Here is a 17883-nt window from a genome sequence, read left to right on the forward strand (position 1 = left end):
GATTTATGACTAGAGGTTGCAAGGATTGATATACCGATATCATCAATAGCTAAGTTTTAACCACGCAAATGTCATTACTTAACCTCATTGTGAAAATGTAATGGTTAAACCTCCTTCCAAAAGGGTATTTCGAAGGACGTGTTTTAGATATTATTTATATTTGAATAATGACATTGCTACACATCATTATAATATGAATAAGTTTGAGATTAAAATCTCTTTCCATAAGGTTAAGATGAGACCACTTCAAAATGAGTATTTTGAAAGGATATGATGGGAACATATATGGTTTTATCTCAATAACTTAGCAAAGCAATAAATTTCAATTCTTGAAATATCTCAATTGAGTAGTCAATTGCGGATCATGTGGAATTAAGTGGGAGTTGGAAATTATCATGTGAAGACATGGAATTTAGTGGGAGTAATCATCTTATAAAAGTCTATAACTCATCACTCATCGAAGAATGACGAGCTAATACCTTCCTTCACAAAGGAGTATTTGAGTTTTCAATTCTGGATAAAAATGGACTATGATGAATCCAATCACATTATGAGATGTTGGATAAGTATTGAGACATGCACATCGAATCAACGAGAAACGTAGGTTATTCATGTAAATGAAAACGGAATTGCCATTAGCAGTCATGGTCGTTCCTTGAACCTAAGAATGGTTGATCACATGATTATTAGTTACTAATGTTTCCGCCATTGGAATAATCATGCACATGTTCAAAATGAATCATATGCATAAGAACATGATGATTCATTGGTAAGCCATAGAAGAAACGTCATGAATTCTCGAGGAGAATCCGATGAGCGTTTTTAGTGTTGGACGAAAGACTCTGTTATGTGTCAAGAGGTTGCACATATTAAAGGAATCCAAACACGCGTAAGGATTTATGAAAATCCTAAACTTTTCAAGCTAAAAGGAGAAATAAGAAGTTTGGAAAGATAATTTTTTTTTTTTGGTTAAATGTGAGCTTTTGTATTAATAGAAAAGATATTACAAGCTAAAGCATTCATGTGTTAGTCATATGAAAACCAACACCATTACATGAGACAAAGATTTAACTTAGCTAACCAATCTCTATTCTTTAACTTCTCTATGCTATCTATCTTGTGAATAATTCTTTGACGAACTTGTGCTATGATCTCAGCTACAACATGTTCAGGCTTCTTCGTTTGGAAAGATACTTAGTTAAATAAGAAGTTACTCAAAACTAATCTTTTCTAAAATGCTAGGACTTGTGAGAAGTGCTAGGCAAATCATCTTGACAAATTGTTGCAAGACTCTACAAAACATATACCTAGTGCATTGTGTGTGGATGGAGTACTTGAACAGTACAAGTTATATCATTCACCACAAATTCGTTTGTTATGTGATAATCGACAAGGAAGTTCTTTCAAGATAAAGAACTGAATCCGAGGTTGTGAACCTAGATTTGTACTTGGTAAGGTTCATGCCATGATAGATAACATGAACGTAAAGGAAAATGCGATAAAAAGAAATTTGAACACAAGGACACTTGATATGTTAAACTTCTATTGCAATTAACAAGTGTTTACACACTTACGATATGCATCACAAGGTTGTAATATAGTATTGACCACCCGAGTGTGATGTCGACATTTGTCGTTTGAGTTGTTATTAACTCACCTTATACTTTGTTGTATCCAAACGGGTTGTAGAGACAATTGAACCCCGTTAAAGTGAACACGGATTAGCATTGTATTCGCCCATAGTTGCTTACATGAGGTGACGTCTCGAAGTGACTAGAATGTGATGCGATTGATGGCAAGTTCAAGTGCCATGGAGTCATATGAGAATGACTAGTCGATCACATAGGCAGACTGTTAGGAACACTTTGTCGGGCCTTATGACCGCTTATAGAGTTCTGGCAAATTTATATAGCCTGGTCGTGGCGAGAGCTACTATAGTATTCTTATGAGTCGATTCTTTTGACTAAAGACTATTTGCCTAAGATGGCACAGTTTCAGATTAACTTTTATTTGTGTTACTACGACCTTCGTAAATGGGGTCAAATGGGCACATTTTGGGTTATGATGGATGTGGCTAGTCGAAGGGAATGAGTGCGATAGGAATTGTCCTCCCCTAGTCAGGGTTATAACAATATCTCAGGGCCACTCGAGGAGTAATGAACTGGAAATGCGTGGCCACGCTCGGAATGAATCCATGGTGCATAAATCCGGTCAATCAGTTGTTCTCCAGATCGAGGAAACCACTTTTGATATGATCACTTGCAAGTACGACCTGAAAGACACCTTGCATTGAGTGGGAGATAGTAATAGGACAAGAGAATTGATGACGCACACTTGTCGAGGACAAGTGGGAGATTGTTGGAATATGTGTCCTTCGACAATAATGCAATCACAACTGTTGATCATGATGATCATATGTTTAAGTCTCATTTTAAAGAATACAATTGGGAAGTAATATTTTACTGTCAACTGGTCCACACATATCGGTAATGATTGGCTGACAAGAGTTTGACATTACTGTCGTGAGACGGTGGTGACCAGTTGATCCCCTTAGGTCATACCTAAAGGGTAACACTCTTAATTGATCATTTAATTGATCGTATGACGATACGGGTCAATTAAATTACTTAAAATTGACGGACGATTTTGGAAGTAAAATTTACGTATCTCATTATAATCTGATTAAATAAGATATGGTCTAAGTAATCGAATTGTTTCATTACTTGGATGAAACTATTGTTTAAGGAAACAATTGAAATTGAATGAATTATTATAAATACAAGTTATTGTGATTTATAAATTGGTAAAATATTTTGGTACAAGCAATTATGAATTGCTAAGTCGATTTTGTATATGACGTATTTTTATTAATACGTTGATTTTTAATATGTTAAAAATACATAACAAATTTATGTAACATATGACATGTGACATAAGACAAATTGACATTTTGACAAAGATAATATGGAGTCCATTTTATCTATGTAAACCGAAATTAAGGGGAGTATTAGGAAGATTTTGTGTTGATTATGTTAGTGGTAAACATAATCATTTCCTACTAAACTAGCCATGGAACCCTAATGGTAATTGTGAAGACCAACTTGTGCATGCATTGGCTCCCTTCCCTTCCCCATTCCACCCGGTTTTTAAGAGGAGAAAAACCATGGGTTTTTCTCATCTTTTTACCATATACACTACTAATTGTTAGTGTATGCATTATTCATTCATTCATCATAAAAAATATTTTAGAGAGATAAAATATTTCTTCCTTTTTCTTCCTCCTCTCAACCGAAATATAGAGAGACAAAATTATATTTTGGGTCAATTTTTATACAAAATTAGTATTATTCTAGTAATAATAATATTAATTCAATATAGAGAGACAAAATTATATTTCTTGCTTGGGGGACACCTGGGGGGGGTTTGCAGTTGTTACAGGAGTGCTTTGATGAGGGTCCTTCTTCTTTTTCTGTGGATGAGGATCTCGAGTTGAGTGACCTTAACCTCCGCCAATGCCGGCGGAAGATATCGATGGTCATTATCTCGCGCCGTACGGGTGCTTTCTTCCTCGGGGTCGCCCCTACTCCGATGCCACTCTTGTGGCCCTGCGTGAGAAGCATCCTGTCGCCCCGCCTCCTTCATTGCCTCCCTTGTCTGGGGATCATCATCCTCTGGTTGCCTCTTCGGCGGTGGTCTTGGATATGATTCGGAGCTTCCCTCGTGGTACTTCTTGTGGGAGGGATGGTTTTCGGGCTCGACACCTTATGGATCGTTTGAGTGGCGCTGCTTTGTGGCTATCTCCGATGATTTGATCACTTCTATTACTAGGGTGGTTAATCTTTTTCTTGAGGGTCGGTGCCCTCTTCCTCGGGGTGAGTACATTGCCAGCGCCCCTCTCACGCCTCTCGTTAAACCGGGTGGTGGAGTTCGTCCTATTCTTTGTCGGTGACGGTCCGGAGACGGCTTGTCTCTAAGGTTGGTGCTTCTATGGTTGGCCCGTCTTTATCTTCTTATTTTGATGGGCTTGATTCGGGGTGGGTGTGTCCGGTGGAGGAGAGGCTATCTTGCATGCCTTGAACCGGCTCATTGAGGCTCGGGGGGGACAGGTGGGGCTTTCCATGTTCTTTGGTTGATTTCAGAATGCGTTCAACCTTGTTGACCGTTCGACCATGCTTCGGGAGGTCCGCCTTCGGTGCCGGCTCTCTCCCGTTGGGTGGAGTTTTGTTATTCCGGCCCGGCCCGCCTTTTTATGGGGAGCACCGCTTGTGGTCTTGTCGGGGTGTTCAGCGGGGTGATCCGTTGGGGCCTTTGCTTTTCGCGTTGGTTTTGCATCCCTTGGTTTGCAAGATCAGGGACACTTTTGACCTCACTTTGCAGGCATGGTACTTAGATGATGGCACCATTGTGGGAGATACTTTGGAGGTGGGGAAGGTGTTGGACTTGATTAGGTTGGATGGCCCTCGTTTTGGTTTACACCTAAATGTCTCCAAGACGGAGGTCTTTTGGCTCGTTGAGGATCCACGGAGCCGGCTTTAGGGGTTTTCCCCACTTCTATTTCTCGGCCATTGCACGGTGTTACGATTTTGGGAGGACTGTCAAGACTTGTCCTGGTTTTAGCGGTGAGATTGTGGCGACGAGAGTAACTAAGACCATTGAGCTGATGGACTTGGTTGCGAGGATTGAGGACCCGCAGTGTGAGTTGCTTCTTCTTCGAGCTTGTACTGGTATATCTAAGCTCTACTTCTCTCTTCGTACTTGCTCCCCTAGTGTTTTTGGGTCTGTCCATCTTCCTTTTGATGCCGCTCTGCGTTCTAGCTTGGAACGTATTGTCACCGCGTCGGGCCGGGTTTTGGGATTGGCGGTGGCGCCTTGCTACATTCCCTTTTCATCTGGGTGGCCTTGGTGTTTATGCGGCCGGAGATGTTTTGTTCTATGCTTTTATTGCGTCCCGCTTGCGAGTCTGGTGGTTTTGCGAGGCTAAGCTCCTCGGCCCTTCTCGTGTTGTAGGCTGGCCCCTGCTTTTGATGATGCCGCACGGTGTGTTTCTGCGACTACGAGGTTACGATATATTAGGTCGCCCTAGTGAAATTGCTGCCCCCAAACTTATGAAGAAATTGGCAGATATTTATTTCACGACGGTTGCTACTGCCTCAGAGTCTGTTTTTTCTTTGACACCTCGCCAGATCGCTCTATGGCAGTCTCGGCGGGGGTTCTCACTCCTCGATTGGTTGCGTGCGGTTCCTATCTCAGGGTTGGGGCAGACTATGAACGGGAGGACTTACCGTAGTGTGTTGGGGTATCGTCTGGGTGTTCCGTTATTCTCGGTATCTAGGCCATGTCCTGCTTGCTCTCGGGTTTTTGCTGGGGATGTTTTTGGGGACCACGCTGTTTCTTGTCTTCGGATCTTGTGGGCGTTAAACATCGGCATAACCTTGTCCGGGACACTCTCTTCGACATCTGCTATAGATCTGGTATTACTGCGGGGAAGGAGGTTGATATCGGTTTGGTTGATGGGCATGGTGGCTCTCTTCGTCCTGCGGATTTATTGCTTTATTCTTGGGACAGGGGGCGTGATGTGTGCGTCGACCGACGGAGTTCTTCACCTTTGACTCGGATGGGTTGGCGATTTTGTGTCGGGCCGGGTTGTCGCCCGATCTTTGCTCAGCGAAAGTGTGCTAAGTATGGGGATTTGTGCGCAATAGCGGGTTATGGTTTCCTTCCTTTCTCCTTCTCTTCACTTGGGGAGCTGGGGTCGGATGCTGTTGCCTTGCTCAAGCGGATCCAGAAATTCTCTGTATCTCAGGATGCGGGGGCTCGGGTGGCCGCTTACATTTTTACTAGACTTAGCTTTGCTGTTGCTAAGGGTGTGGGAGCCCAGCTTGTTTCTCGGCTCCCCACCAATTTCATGTAAACTTTTATTCTTATTTTAATGAAAGCTGCGCGCATCCCTTCATAAAAAAAAAAAAAAAAATAATATTAATTTTATTAAGGTTGTTATCTTGGGTATTTTACTTTGGGAGGGATTCTACACTTGGATCCTAGTTCATCCATTAAGGAGAGCACAAGAACAAGAGAGAAGGAGAATTCTCTTGTGCCCATATAAACCGAAATACCAATGTAAGATGAAGATTTCTTCTTTAAATTGTTTATTGTTTGCATGCATAAGATCACCATTTAATTTTATGACTAAATTAACAAAAACATATATGAATATGTTAGTAAAGAGATCTAGATTTCTAACAGTACCTTGGTCGACAAGCGCTTGCCCTTGTCACCGAAGTACGTGGTACCCAAGAAGTACCACAACCACAACCACGCCTCCTGCGTGTCAGCCCTGGCCTCCGCCTCCGGGCTCGTCAACGGCGCCAGAGCGTAGCCCACCGCTCTCCCCCTGAAGTGGTCTCTCACATATGAGGTCGCGATCAAGTACAAAGTGATGTTAGTGGGCTCGGGCAAAGCACTGCCGATCAAACGAGTAACCGCAGGGGAAGACACTCTCTCCGGCGTCTCCGAGAACTCAACTGGCGTCTCGCCACAGGGGGAGGCCCGATATCATGGCAAATTCCTCTAAGGTTACACCGACCTCCCCAAAATCCATGTGGAACGACGACGTCGTGTCCCAGTAACGGTCTAACATGGCCCGGATAAAACACAGGTTCGACCTAATCGAAGCCCAGTGAATATCCCACCAAGCAGCCACCAACGGCTCCAAAGCCGACCTCTCTATCAACGCCCTCGTACCGGCTCGGAGAATGTCGTAGAAACCCAGACAAGTGGAGAAGCCTGAGAAAGTCCTCATGGTACCGATCTCCTAAAATCAAAAACAAACCACGTCAGAACACCTATTCAGGTCTGAAATGTCAAAAACGACGAAAAAGCTCGACCAAACGGTAAACTTACCAGGCCCTCGTGTGCACGGTAGGAGAGGTGGGTGTCTAGCCGAAGCAACTGCTAACTACTATCAAAGCCCTCAGCCCAAGCAGGTGCCGCCCGCAGGTTCAGCCCCCGTGGGGCTGTAACCTGTCTAGCCTCCCAACCCGCGACGTGAACGTCGTCCTCAACCGTCTCCGCCCTTCGTCTCTTCAGCCCATGAGACACCACACGACGGGGAGGAAGCCTCTCAACGACCCTAACGACGTGTTGCAACTCCCGTCTAGACGGCCGGGGACCCTTCCTCCTAACAACCCTCCTCCCGGAGGTACCAGCCTCAAACCCTATCTGAGACCTCTCAACAACGGGCTCCTTCCGAGCCCCAGCGGCTCCCTCAGCCCTGAAAACCTCCTCGGTAGGCTCCTCCTCCTCGGGAGCGTCCTCTACCACCACCTCAGGTGCACTAGCCGGAGTACTAGCCGACCCAGTCCCAAACAGGTCCTCCAAAGTCTCAGCAATGGACCCAGTAGACCCCGAACACTCCCCTGCAATCAAAGGCGAAACAAAAACGTCAGCCGGAATTTCGGCATTACGAAGACGCAAAATGGACAAATCAAAAAAAGAGAAACCTGCGAAACAAAACAAGAGTGATCCCGCCCGAACCCAGCCAAACAAAATAATTCGCAAAAACCGCACAAAAAGCGACTCGTCCTTCTTTTCAAGTAAACGACGAGTCAAAGCAACAACAACAAAAACGGCACCTCGAGACCCACACAAGGTCCGCCAATAACTTATATATTCCGGACACAATGGGATATTTTCCACGGCTCAAAAGGGCAGCTTTACGCCAATTCAAGCGCAAATAGATCAAAATTTCAAAATGCGACCACAACAAAACAACGTGATTTTATCACGTCTCAAAGCAACCTAAACTACCAATAAGGTCCATTTCAAAGCAAACTGACTCAATTTAAGCTCAAACAGATGCTTATTTTGTCAGACATAAGATCGTCGCAAATGGCAAAAATTCCAATTTTACCCACAAATACCCCGACAAAGGTTCAAGATGGCAAACACGGTCCTGCCCGACTACAATACAACCTAGTGGGACGCACAACTCGAGCAAATAAACTTGACATTGTGAAATGAGACGGTTTCCTCATCTCATTCACGTTTTTTTAAGTATAGGGAGCGGAAACGGGGACCAAAATGCAAACTAAAAGCACCCATATACTCCAAAACAGGTTTCTAACCTAATGCAATCATCAATTTCACTCAAAAATGGCTTAATTAAAAACGCCCAATTCAATTTTTGAGGGTTTAGGGCTTCGCCCTAATTCAATCAACATAAAGACAAACGAAAACAAATGGATTCAAGAGGATTTACATACCTTGAGATGACATGTTGACAATGGCACGAAGGCAAGAAAGAAAGGAGACCCAAAAATTGCGATTTCTTTGTATTTGTCGGGTTTATTTGGAGAAGACGAAGTAAGAATGACGAACAGCCTGTTCTCGCGTCTTTTCTACAAAAATAGGGGAGCTCCCTTCTATCGCCAAAGGACTCGCGCCTCAATAAGGCGTCCCTTTTGCTTTGTTCACCGAAATTTTGGGCTTTGGCCCAATTTCCCACGTGAATTACCAATTTCAACGGCGGTAATAAAAACCGTCATTTAAAAAACAATAATAGTGAAATTCAAAATTCACTATTTCTTCAAATTTCAACGACGGCAATAAAAACCGTCATTTCAAAAACAATAATAGTGAAATTCAAAATTCACTATTCCCTCAAATATTCAACGACGGCAATAAAAACCATCACTTCAGAAAACAATAATAGTGAAATTCACAATTCACTATTTCTTAAAATTTCAACGACGACAATAAATACCGTCACTTCAAAAATACAATAATAGTGAAATTCAAAATTCACTATTCCCTCAAATATTCAACGACGGCAATAAAAACCGTCACTTCAAAAAACAATAATAGTGAAATTCAAAATTCACTATTCCCTCAAATATGCAATGACGGAAATAAAAACCGTCACTTCAAAAAACAATAATAGTGAACTTCAAAATTCACTATTCCCTCAAATATTCCACGACGGCAATAAAAACCGTCTTTTTTCATATTTCAACGACGGCAATAAAAACCGTCATTTCAAAAAAACAATAATAGTGAAATTCATAACTCACTATTTCTCCAAATTTCCACGGCGGCATTAAAAGCCCATCTATCTAAAAACAAAACCGATAGCAGGATTCAAACCGCTATCTTCACAAAATTTTCAACAACATTCATCAAATCTCAAATTGTGGAAAGACGAAATTGAAATCGTCCTCCCCAAACACACATAAAATGACAGAACACGCATCTGTCCCTTTCCTACAAAACCAACGGTAGTAAAAACCGCTATCTCTCCTCGAGATTCAAAAATCGCTGCCGACCCTGGGGGCTAGGCTCACGAACCTATCCCTTTCCGACACCACAAACATTCAATACAAACACCGAAATTCCCCAAAAGGATATCGGAGGCTTCCTCATGAAGCCCGCTGACACGTCTGTCGCGTACCTGTCAAAAATAAACCAACTGGTTCCAACTAACTAATATAGCTAGGGAAGTCGGGTCGAATCCACAGAGAGGTAGGAACTTTTCTGCTAAACTAAGTTCGCCAAGGTAACCAAAATGGGGGTTTAATAATTGTGATTTCTAAACTAACGGAGTAAAAAGAAAGAGAAATAAAGGAAGGAGTTTAACAGATAAAAGAGAATAGCTAAGACAAGCGGTTCGCCATAATCATCAGGTTGAGTAATCTAGGTCCCAAGTTAATGCAGTACAGTCTAAGGGGTAGCGAACGTCACCTTTCGGTCCTTAATTCACCCTAAAGTGTAAACAGTTTAACTTTCGCCCCTTGCAATACTCTATTGTTCGCTACTAGTCTCCCCCTTCCAACCTTTCGGTCCAGGTCAAGGTCCACTAAGAATAAGGGTCTAATTGCGTCGACTCAATTAGGCAATTACAGTTATTTGTAGCATTTTAACAACAAAGACGGTACCGGTATTAACCTAGTAATTCGATTACTCTCCCTTCAAATCATGGGTCCCCTATAGTCTTAGCATAGGGACTTAGCTACTCATAATCACCAAATTAACGAAAACAATAACGGATAACAATTCAAACTAAACATGATGAATAAACTAAATGATTAAACGATTATCAAGTAAGAGGGAAAGGGATTAAAAGCAATAAAAACGATAAAGAAATAATCAAATTGATAATACCGAATCCGAGTAACAAGGTAGAGAGTAGAATTCCCAAAGAACAGTGACAAAAGTAAGAGAAGAAAATGTACGTAGTAAAAGTGATCGGAGTAACGTAGTGTACTCCTCGTCTTATCTTGTAAAATGTTTAAAACCTAATCTATGGACTGATTAACAAAGCCCATAAAAGATTAGGCGGAAAAGACTAAAAGCACACGAAATCCTCTCGATCGAGCAGAGATATCACTCGATCGAGCTCCAAGTCACTCGATCGAGCTAGGGTAACCTCTCGATCGAGCACTGCTTGCTGGTCCTCCTCGATCGACTCCTTCAGCTGGTCGATCGACCAGCCTTGAGTATGTAAAGCATTCGATCGAGCACCAAAGTACTCGATCGAGCTATATAGGCGCATTCAGGACTTGAATTCCTTCCTTAACTCAGCTCATACGTCCTCCAAGTGTAAGATTCCTTAACTCCGGCTCCTTATTTCCCATGAATGCATACAATTGGGACAATTAAGGCTCGATTTAGCTCCTCCTCGGTCAATTCCTGCAAATTACAATAAACAGACCAAAGTAGAATATTCGGGGGTATTTGTAGCCAGATGCTACATAAAAAGCACGGAAATGCGTGTAAAAATGAGGTAAAAACCTTATATAAAAGACACGCATCAAATCTCCCCAAACCAAACCTTTGCTTGTCCCCAAGCAAATATGAATGCAACTAAGGGTGAACAAAAGAACGGGACCAACGCATCAGCTACAAATCATCCAATAGAACCAATTTAATGCAACAAAATGACAAGTGGCAACTGAAAAGTGCAGACGAGTTAAATTAATGTTTCAAGCTTACTGAACCGTCGACCTTGCAAGATTCAAAGATGTCGGACTCTCACGGGTCGCTCGTCACTCAAAATCAGGTACAAGGTGAGTATATATGTGAAAGATAGGAAGAAGTAAGACACTCACCTAACTCGACCTATAAGAGCATGCATGCAGCTAACATGAATAAAGTCTCTACAACCGTACATATGCATTCCAACCATACTAATGACCAAGACACGTGCCGAGGACTTACTTTTGGGTTAGTGAGGTAATGGGTAGAAGGGGCTAAATGAATTTGGATATGTGGGGTTAATAGCTAGGCTAGCAACAACGGATCCAAATATAAACTGCATCCCAACTTCGTACTCATAACAGCAAAATGAAACGGTGCATAATTATGCACTAAACTCACTAAACACCAAAAAACGTCAACTCCCCATAAAATATAAATAAGGCATGGGAGTGTGAAACAATGTGCAATTCTCATTCTTTTTCATTCTTTTTTTTTCTTTTGAATTTTCTGTCTCTTTTTTTTTTTCACCTTTTCTTCCGTTTTTTTTCGTTCCATTTTTTCTCTTTTCTCAATTCGACACATTTTTCTTTTCTTTCCCTTCAATTCTTCCACCATCTGCTGAAATGAGCTGAAATAACCATATTGCAATAACACATTCCAAGAACTACTCGTTACTAGCTCAGCTAGGGTAGGAAATATTATAGAAAGTAGTTGATGGGCAAAAAGGGCAATTTGGCTATGTGAAGCTCATGGGTAGAATGAAATAAGGGGAATTGCCTCTCCTAACACGTGTCACCATCCACAGACCGAATGCATACAGGTATTAAGAAGACTAGACTCATGCTTATACAAATTAATGTTACATGTCTTAAAGAGAGTACTACTCACATTCTAAAAGAAACCGGTCATGAATGTCACCAGTTTAATAAGCTCTAACCTCAGAATGTATTGTAGCTTGCCGACATAAAGAATCAAGTCTATTCGTTCAGATAAAAGAGAAACAAAAACTCGTAGATTGTGCACATAGTCATGCCAGCTAAATGTCAAGAATATGCAGGGCTCAAGTGAGGATTCAAAGTAGCGTCAAAGTTCAAACGTTCCGACTCAATTTAAACATGAAAATTATGAAATTTTTTTGAATTTTTTGAATTTTTATGATTTTTTGGAATTAATTAAAACAACAATGCATGCGGAAATAAATAGACTAAAACAAGCAAAAATGCAAGAAACATGCAGACACAGATATGGATGCATACCTCCCCAAACCAAACCGTACAATGCCCTCATTGTACCAAAAATAGGGAAAGACATGCAAACTAAAAAGAAAAAGAGGAGTGGAGTCGGAAAACTTACAAAACGTCAAATAGCGGGACCTCCCCAAACCGACCATGAACATGGGAGGTCAAAGAAAGTCAAACAGCGGCCTTGCAGACGTAAAAAAAATGGGTGGAAATCATAGCTACTCGATCGAGTAGCTGGGACAGTCGATCGAGTGAACAGTGTAAAGAAGGGGTCGATCGCCGATAACCCACTCGATCGAGTGGGTCCAGTTATGGATCCGATCGATCGAGGACATCATTCCTCGATCGAATGGTAGCCGATCGAGTTTGCTCGATCGAGCTCAAAAGCCCTCGATCGAGTACTTCACCGCAAAGGACGCATGAAAGCAAGGAAAGAACAAAAATTGTTCAAAAGCAGCGTCTAAAGTTAACTTAAGGTGTAAAGAAAAACAAATAAAATGAAAAACAAAAAGTTCAACAAAAGCACAAATAAAGTCCGGCCGCCTCCCGAGAGAGCTGGTTTAAGGGGTCCCGCACGACCTTTCGGTATCAAGTTATCGGCGCGTCGAGCTCGTCGAAGTGCAGGACTTCAACGGGTTGTCCGCTTCACTCGCCTCATAGTAATGCTTCACATATTGGCCATTCACCTTGAATCTGTGGCCCTCGGAGTCTTCAAGTTCCACGGATCCAAACTTAGTGACGACTGTCACCGTATATGGGCCACTCCACCTGGACTTGACTTGCCAGAAAAGTCTCAACCGGCATTAAACAAAGAACACCTTAGCCCCACATGAAACTCCCGAGGTAAGATTCTCTTGTCATGCCATCTCTTCGTCTTTTCCTTGTAAATGCGGGAGCTGTCATAGGCATTAAGCCTAAACTCCTCTAATTCATCAAGCTGCAAAAGACGATTCTGACCACACAATTTAGGATCATAATTAAGCTCACGAATTGCCCACCAGGCCTTACATTCATTTCAGCGGGTAAGTGACACGATTTCCCATAAACTAACCTATAAGGTGATGCACCAATTGGTGTCTTAAAGGCAGTTCTATAAGCCCATAATGTGTCATCTAGCTTAAGACTCCAGTCTTTCCGTGATTTAGAAACTACTTTGGACAAGATCTCTTTCAGCTCGCGATTAGAGACCTCTACCTGACCACTAGTTTGGGGATGATACCCCAAACCACGCCGGTGTTGGACACCAACTCTAGACAGTATGGAAGTGAGTTTCTTTTCCTTAAAATGCATCCCCCCATCACTAATGACGACCCTAGGGACACCAAAAAAACGGGGAATATGATCTTTTTGAACATCTTTATCACGGTCTTACCGTCACAATGAGGTGAAGCAATTGCCTCAACCCACTTTGACACATAGTCTACAGCTACTAAAATGTACCTGTTACCTTTCTTTGGATGGGAACGGTCCTTGGAAATCGATTCCCGGACATCGAAAACCTCAACCTCTAGGATGCCGTTTTGTGGCATCTCATGTCTCTTCGAAATGTTCCCCGATCGTTGGCATGCATCACAAGTCGAAACAAAAGACTTGGCCAAAGCAAACAAAGAAGGCCAAGTAAAAACCAGATCGGAAGTACCTTAGCCACGGTGCGCGATGGACCGTGGTGACCACCATATGAAGAGGAGTGACAGCCTTCCGGGACTATTTTGGTCTCCCACTGCGGAATACACCGTCTGTAGAGACCGTCGGCACATTCCTTAAAAGGTAAGGATCATCCTGTAAATCTTGTTTAGCGTTATAGAGGAAACGCTTCTTTCATTGAGAAGAAAGATCGGGCGTGACTTTGCCACCGACAACGAAGTTAGCTATATCGCATACCAGGGTTCTGGTCAACAATAGACGATATAACGATAAGCAATTAAAGTATCGTCGGGGAAAGAATCATTAATAGGGAGAGAATCTTCCCCTTCTTGTCGCATCACCGCGACGAAGTGATCGCCTTCAACGTTCTCGGCTCCTTTCTTGTCTTTGATCTCCGCAAATCAAACTCCTGAAGAAGGAGTATCCATCTCGATAGCCGTGGTTTAGCCTCCTTCTTAGCAAGGAGATGCCTCAAAGCTGCATGGTCGAAAAAAACGGTGACTTCGACCCAACTAAATAAGTACGAAACTTTTCTAAGGCATAAACTACGGCTAAGAGCTCCTTCTCGGTGGTAGTGTACTTCACTTGAGCCTCATCCAGAGTTCGGCTCGCATAGTAAATAGCATTCAAGGCTTTGTCTTTCCTCTGACCTAGCACCGCTCCTAATGCATAGTCACTCGCGTCGCACATGATCTCGAACGGCAAGTCCCAATTGGGAGGTTGTATGATCGGGGCGGAGACTAAGGCCCGCTTTAACTGTTAAAAGCGAAAGACAAGCATCGATAAAAACAAAAGGGGCATCTTTAGCAACAACAGTTGTGTAAGTGGTTTAGCAATTTTGGAGAAATCCTTGATGAACCGGCGATAAAAGCCAGCGTGACCAAGGAAGCTCCTCACCCCCTTAACATTAACAGAGGCGGTAATTCTGAATCACTTCTACCTTTGCCTTGTCAACTTCTATTCCCCTATCAGAAACTAAGTGCCCTAGGACAACTCCCTCGTTGACCATGAAGTGGCACTTCTCCCGATTCAAAGACAAGGTTAACCTCAATACAAACGGCCGCAACACTTTCTCAAGGTTAGACAGATGTCGGAAAAATCACTTCCATATACGCTAAAGTCATCCATAAAAACTTCCATGATAGACTCAATATACTCGGAAAATATCCCCATCATACACCTTTGGAAGGTGGCGCAGGGCATTGCATAAACCAAAAGGCATTCATGCGGTACGCAAAAACGCCCTTGGGACGGGTAAATGTAGTCTTGGCTTGATCGTCTGGGTGGATAGGGATCTGAAAGAACCCTGAATACCCATCTAAATAGCAGAAAAATTTATGAGAAGCTAACCTTTCTACCATTTGATCAATAAAAGGAAGGGGGAAGTGGTCTTTCTTGGTGGCGGCATTCAGCTGTCTGTAGTCTATGCACATCCGCCAACCAGTCACTACTCGGGTAGGTATTAATTCATTTTTCTCATTCTTAACTACAGTTGTCCCTCCTTTCTTCGGGACTACCTGTACTGGGCTTACCCATCTAGAATTACCTACCGAATAGATAATACCTGCATCTAGCAGCTTCATTACCTCAGCCATCACAACATCCTGCATCTTCTGGTTCAGCCGACGCTGACCCTGCCTGCAAGGTTTGTGATCCTCCTCCAGCTCTATCCTGTGCATACAGATATCGGGACTAATCCCCGTGATATCATCCAGTGAATAGCCCATTGCCTTCCTGTTTTTCTTAAGTACAGCTAACAAGGAAGTTAGCTGATCATCACTAAGCTTGGCACTAACGATGACGGGATACTGCTCTGTATCGTCTAGAAAAGCATATTTAAGATGAGAAGGGAGAGGCTTACGTTCCGGTACCTTTACCTCAATGGAGCAAAGAGTGCTGATCATTTGCTCCACCTGCTCTCCGTCATGCTCATCCAAATCATCAACAAGTAAATCCAATGCAGGGTCATCGTCCTCTGGGCTATCTGCACACTCATCAAAAAGCATGAGAGCTTCCAGTGGGTCCTTCATAAAAGAACCCGACCAGAAGTCATAAATAGACTCATCAATGATATCGACCGAATAGCAAGTGTCCTCTATCATTGGGTGGGCTAAAAATCGGGCAAACGAATGTGATAGCGTCATCCCCTACTGCAAGAGTCAGACGCCCTTGTCTGACATCAATGACGGCCCCAGCTGTACAAAGGAACGGTCTTCCTAAAATAATTTGGGTCCGGGTGTCCTCAGCTATATCCAAAACAATGAAATCTACGGGGATGTAAAGCTTGCCTATTTTCACAGGCACATCCTCCAAGACACCTAAAGGTCTCCTAACAGATCTATCGGCCATCTGTAGGGTAATGTTAGTCACCTTGAAGTGACTCATCTTCAATTGCTTGCAAACAAGAAGGGGCATGACACTGACACTGGCACCCAAATCACAAAGGGCGTTATCAATAACCAAATTACCTATGACACATGTAATAGAAAAGCTGCCCGGGTCTTTCATTTTTGGAGGGGCCTTATTTAACAGTAGGTTACTAGACTCTTCCATAAACGAAATCGTCTCAAATTCGCTCAAATTCCTCTTACGCGTCACAATATCCTTCATAAATTTAGCGTAAGTAGGAACCTGAGTGACAAGTTCGGAGAAAGGAACAGTTACCTGAAGGTTCTTCACGATATCCACGAACTTACCGTCATGTTGTTGCTCGATCCTTGCGTCCTTCAGACGACTTGGGAAGGGTACCCTGGTAGCAATGAGCGGTCCCGCAACCTTTCCTTTACCCTTATCAATGCGTGACGTCTCCACAGCAGGGGAAGGTGACACGGTGGTGGTACTGGGTAGTAAATTGGAATTTCCGCCACTTACAGCACTGGATCGAACACTTCCACTGGTCGATCGACCAGTTTCTTCTTCAACATCACTCGATCGACCTGTCTTGATGCTCGATCGAGTGTCTTCTTCAGCATGGTTATTCGATCGACCAACTTGGAGTTTCGTACCTTTCGATCGACCGCCACTTTGTCACTCGATCGAGGACGGATGATTAGAGCCGCTCGATCGAGTGGATGAGTTGCTCGATCGAGTGGTGACTTCACACGCAGCAAGCATTTCGCAGAACTCGTCTAAATCATCGTCTGAATCATCATTAGCCGCCAATATTTTGTCTTCTTCATGATGGAAGTTCATTGCAGACCGGGGTCACAAATTGGAAAAAACTTGGCTTGATCCGTGGCTGTGTCAATGTGCGACTTGTTCCTTCAATTTCGATATAAATGAATCGATTTCGTGACATACTCAAAGATAATGGACTTCAACTCGGCAATTTCTTCTCTTGAAGAGGAGAAGCGGTCGTGATATGGCGTAGAAGGGGCGGCAACGCTCTTTATCTTCTTATAGCTGGGAGAAAGGAACTCCCGCTTGAACTTCTTATATGCGAGAGCGCGCTCTATACTCGCTACACATTCGTAGAGATCGTGCCCTTCTTCACCACATCTTCCACATGGCTCTGTATGCTCTGTAATCGTAGGCATCTTGGCAAACGGCTAATCTGCAAAACTTATCAAAACTTCGAGAAAGTGAGATCACCTCAAGGAATAAATTCCTTGAGACAAAAGACAAACTCAATTTAAGCAACAAAATTGCGCCACCTCCCTAAGAACGGCGGCGCCAAAATTTGACACGTACGTCGCGCACTGTCAAAAATAAACCAACTGGTTCCAACTAACTAATATAGTTAGGGAAGTCGGGTCGAATCCACAGAGAGGTAGGAACTTTTTCGCTAAACTAAGTTCGCCAAGGTAACCAAAATGGGGGTTTAATAATTGTGATTTCTAAACTAACGGAGTAAAAAGAAAGAGAAATAAAGGAAGGAGTTTAACAGATAAAAGAGAATAGCTAAGACAAGCGGTTCGCCATAATCATCAGGTTGAGTAATCTAGGTCCCAAGTTAATGCAGTACAGTCTAAGGGGTAGCGAACGTCACCTTTCGGTCCTTAATTCACCCTAAAGTGTAAACAGTTTA

The sequence above is a fragment of the Silene latifolia genome, chromosome 6, assembly GCF_048544455.1.
Source record: "Silene latifolia isolate original U9 population chromosome 6, ASM4854445v1, whole genome shotgun sequence".
Taxonomy (NCBI): domain Eukaryota; kingdom Viridiplantae; phylum Streptophyta; class Magnoliopsida; order Caryophyllales; family Caryophyllaceae; genus Silene; species Silene latifolia.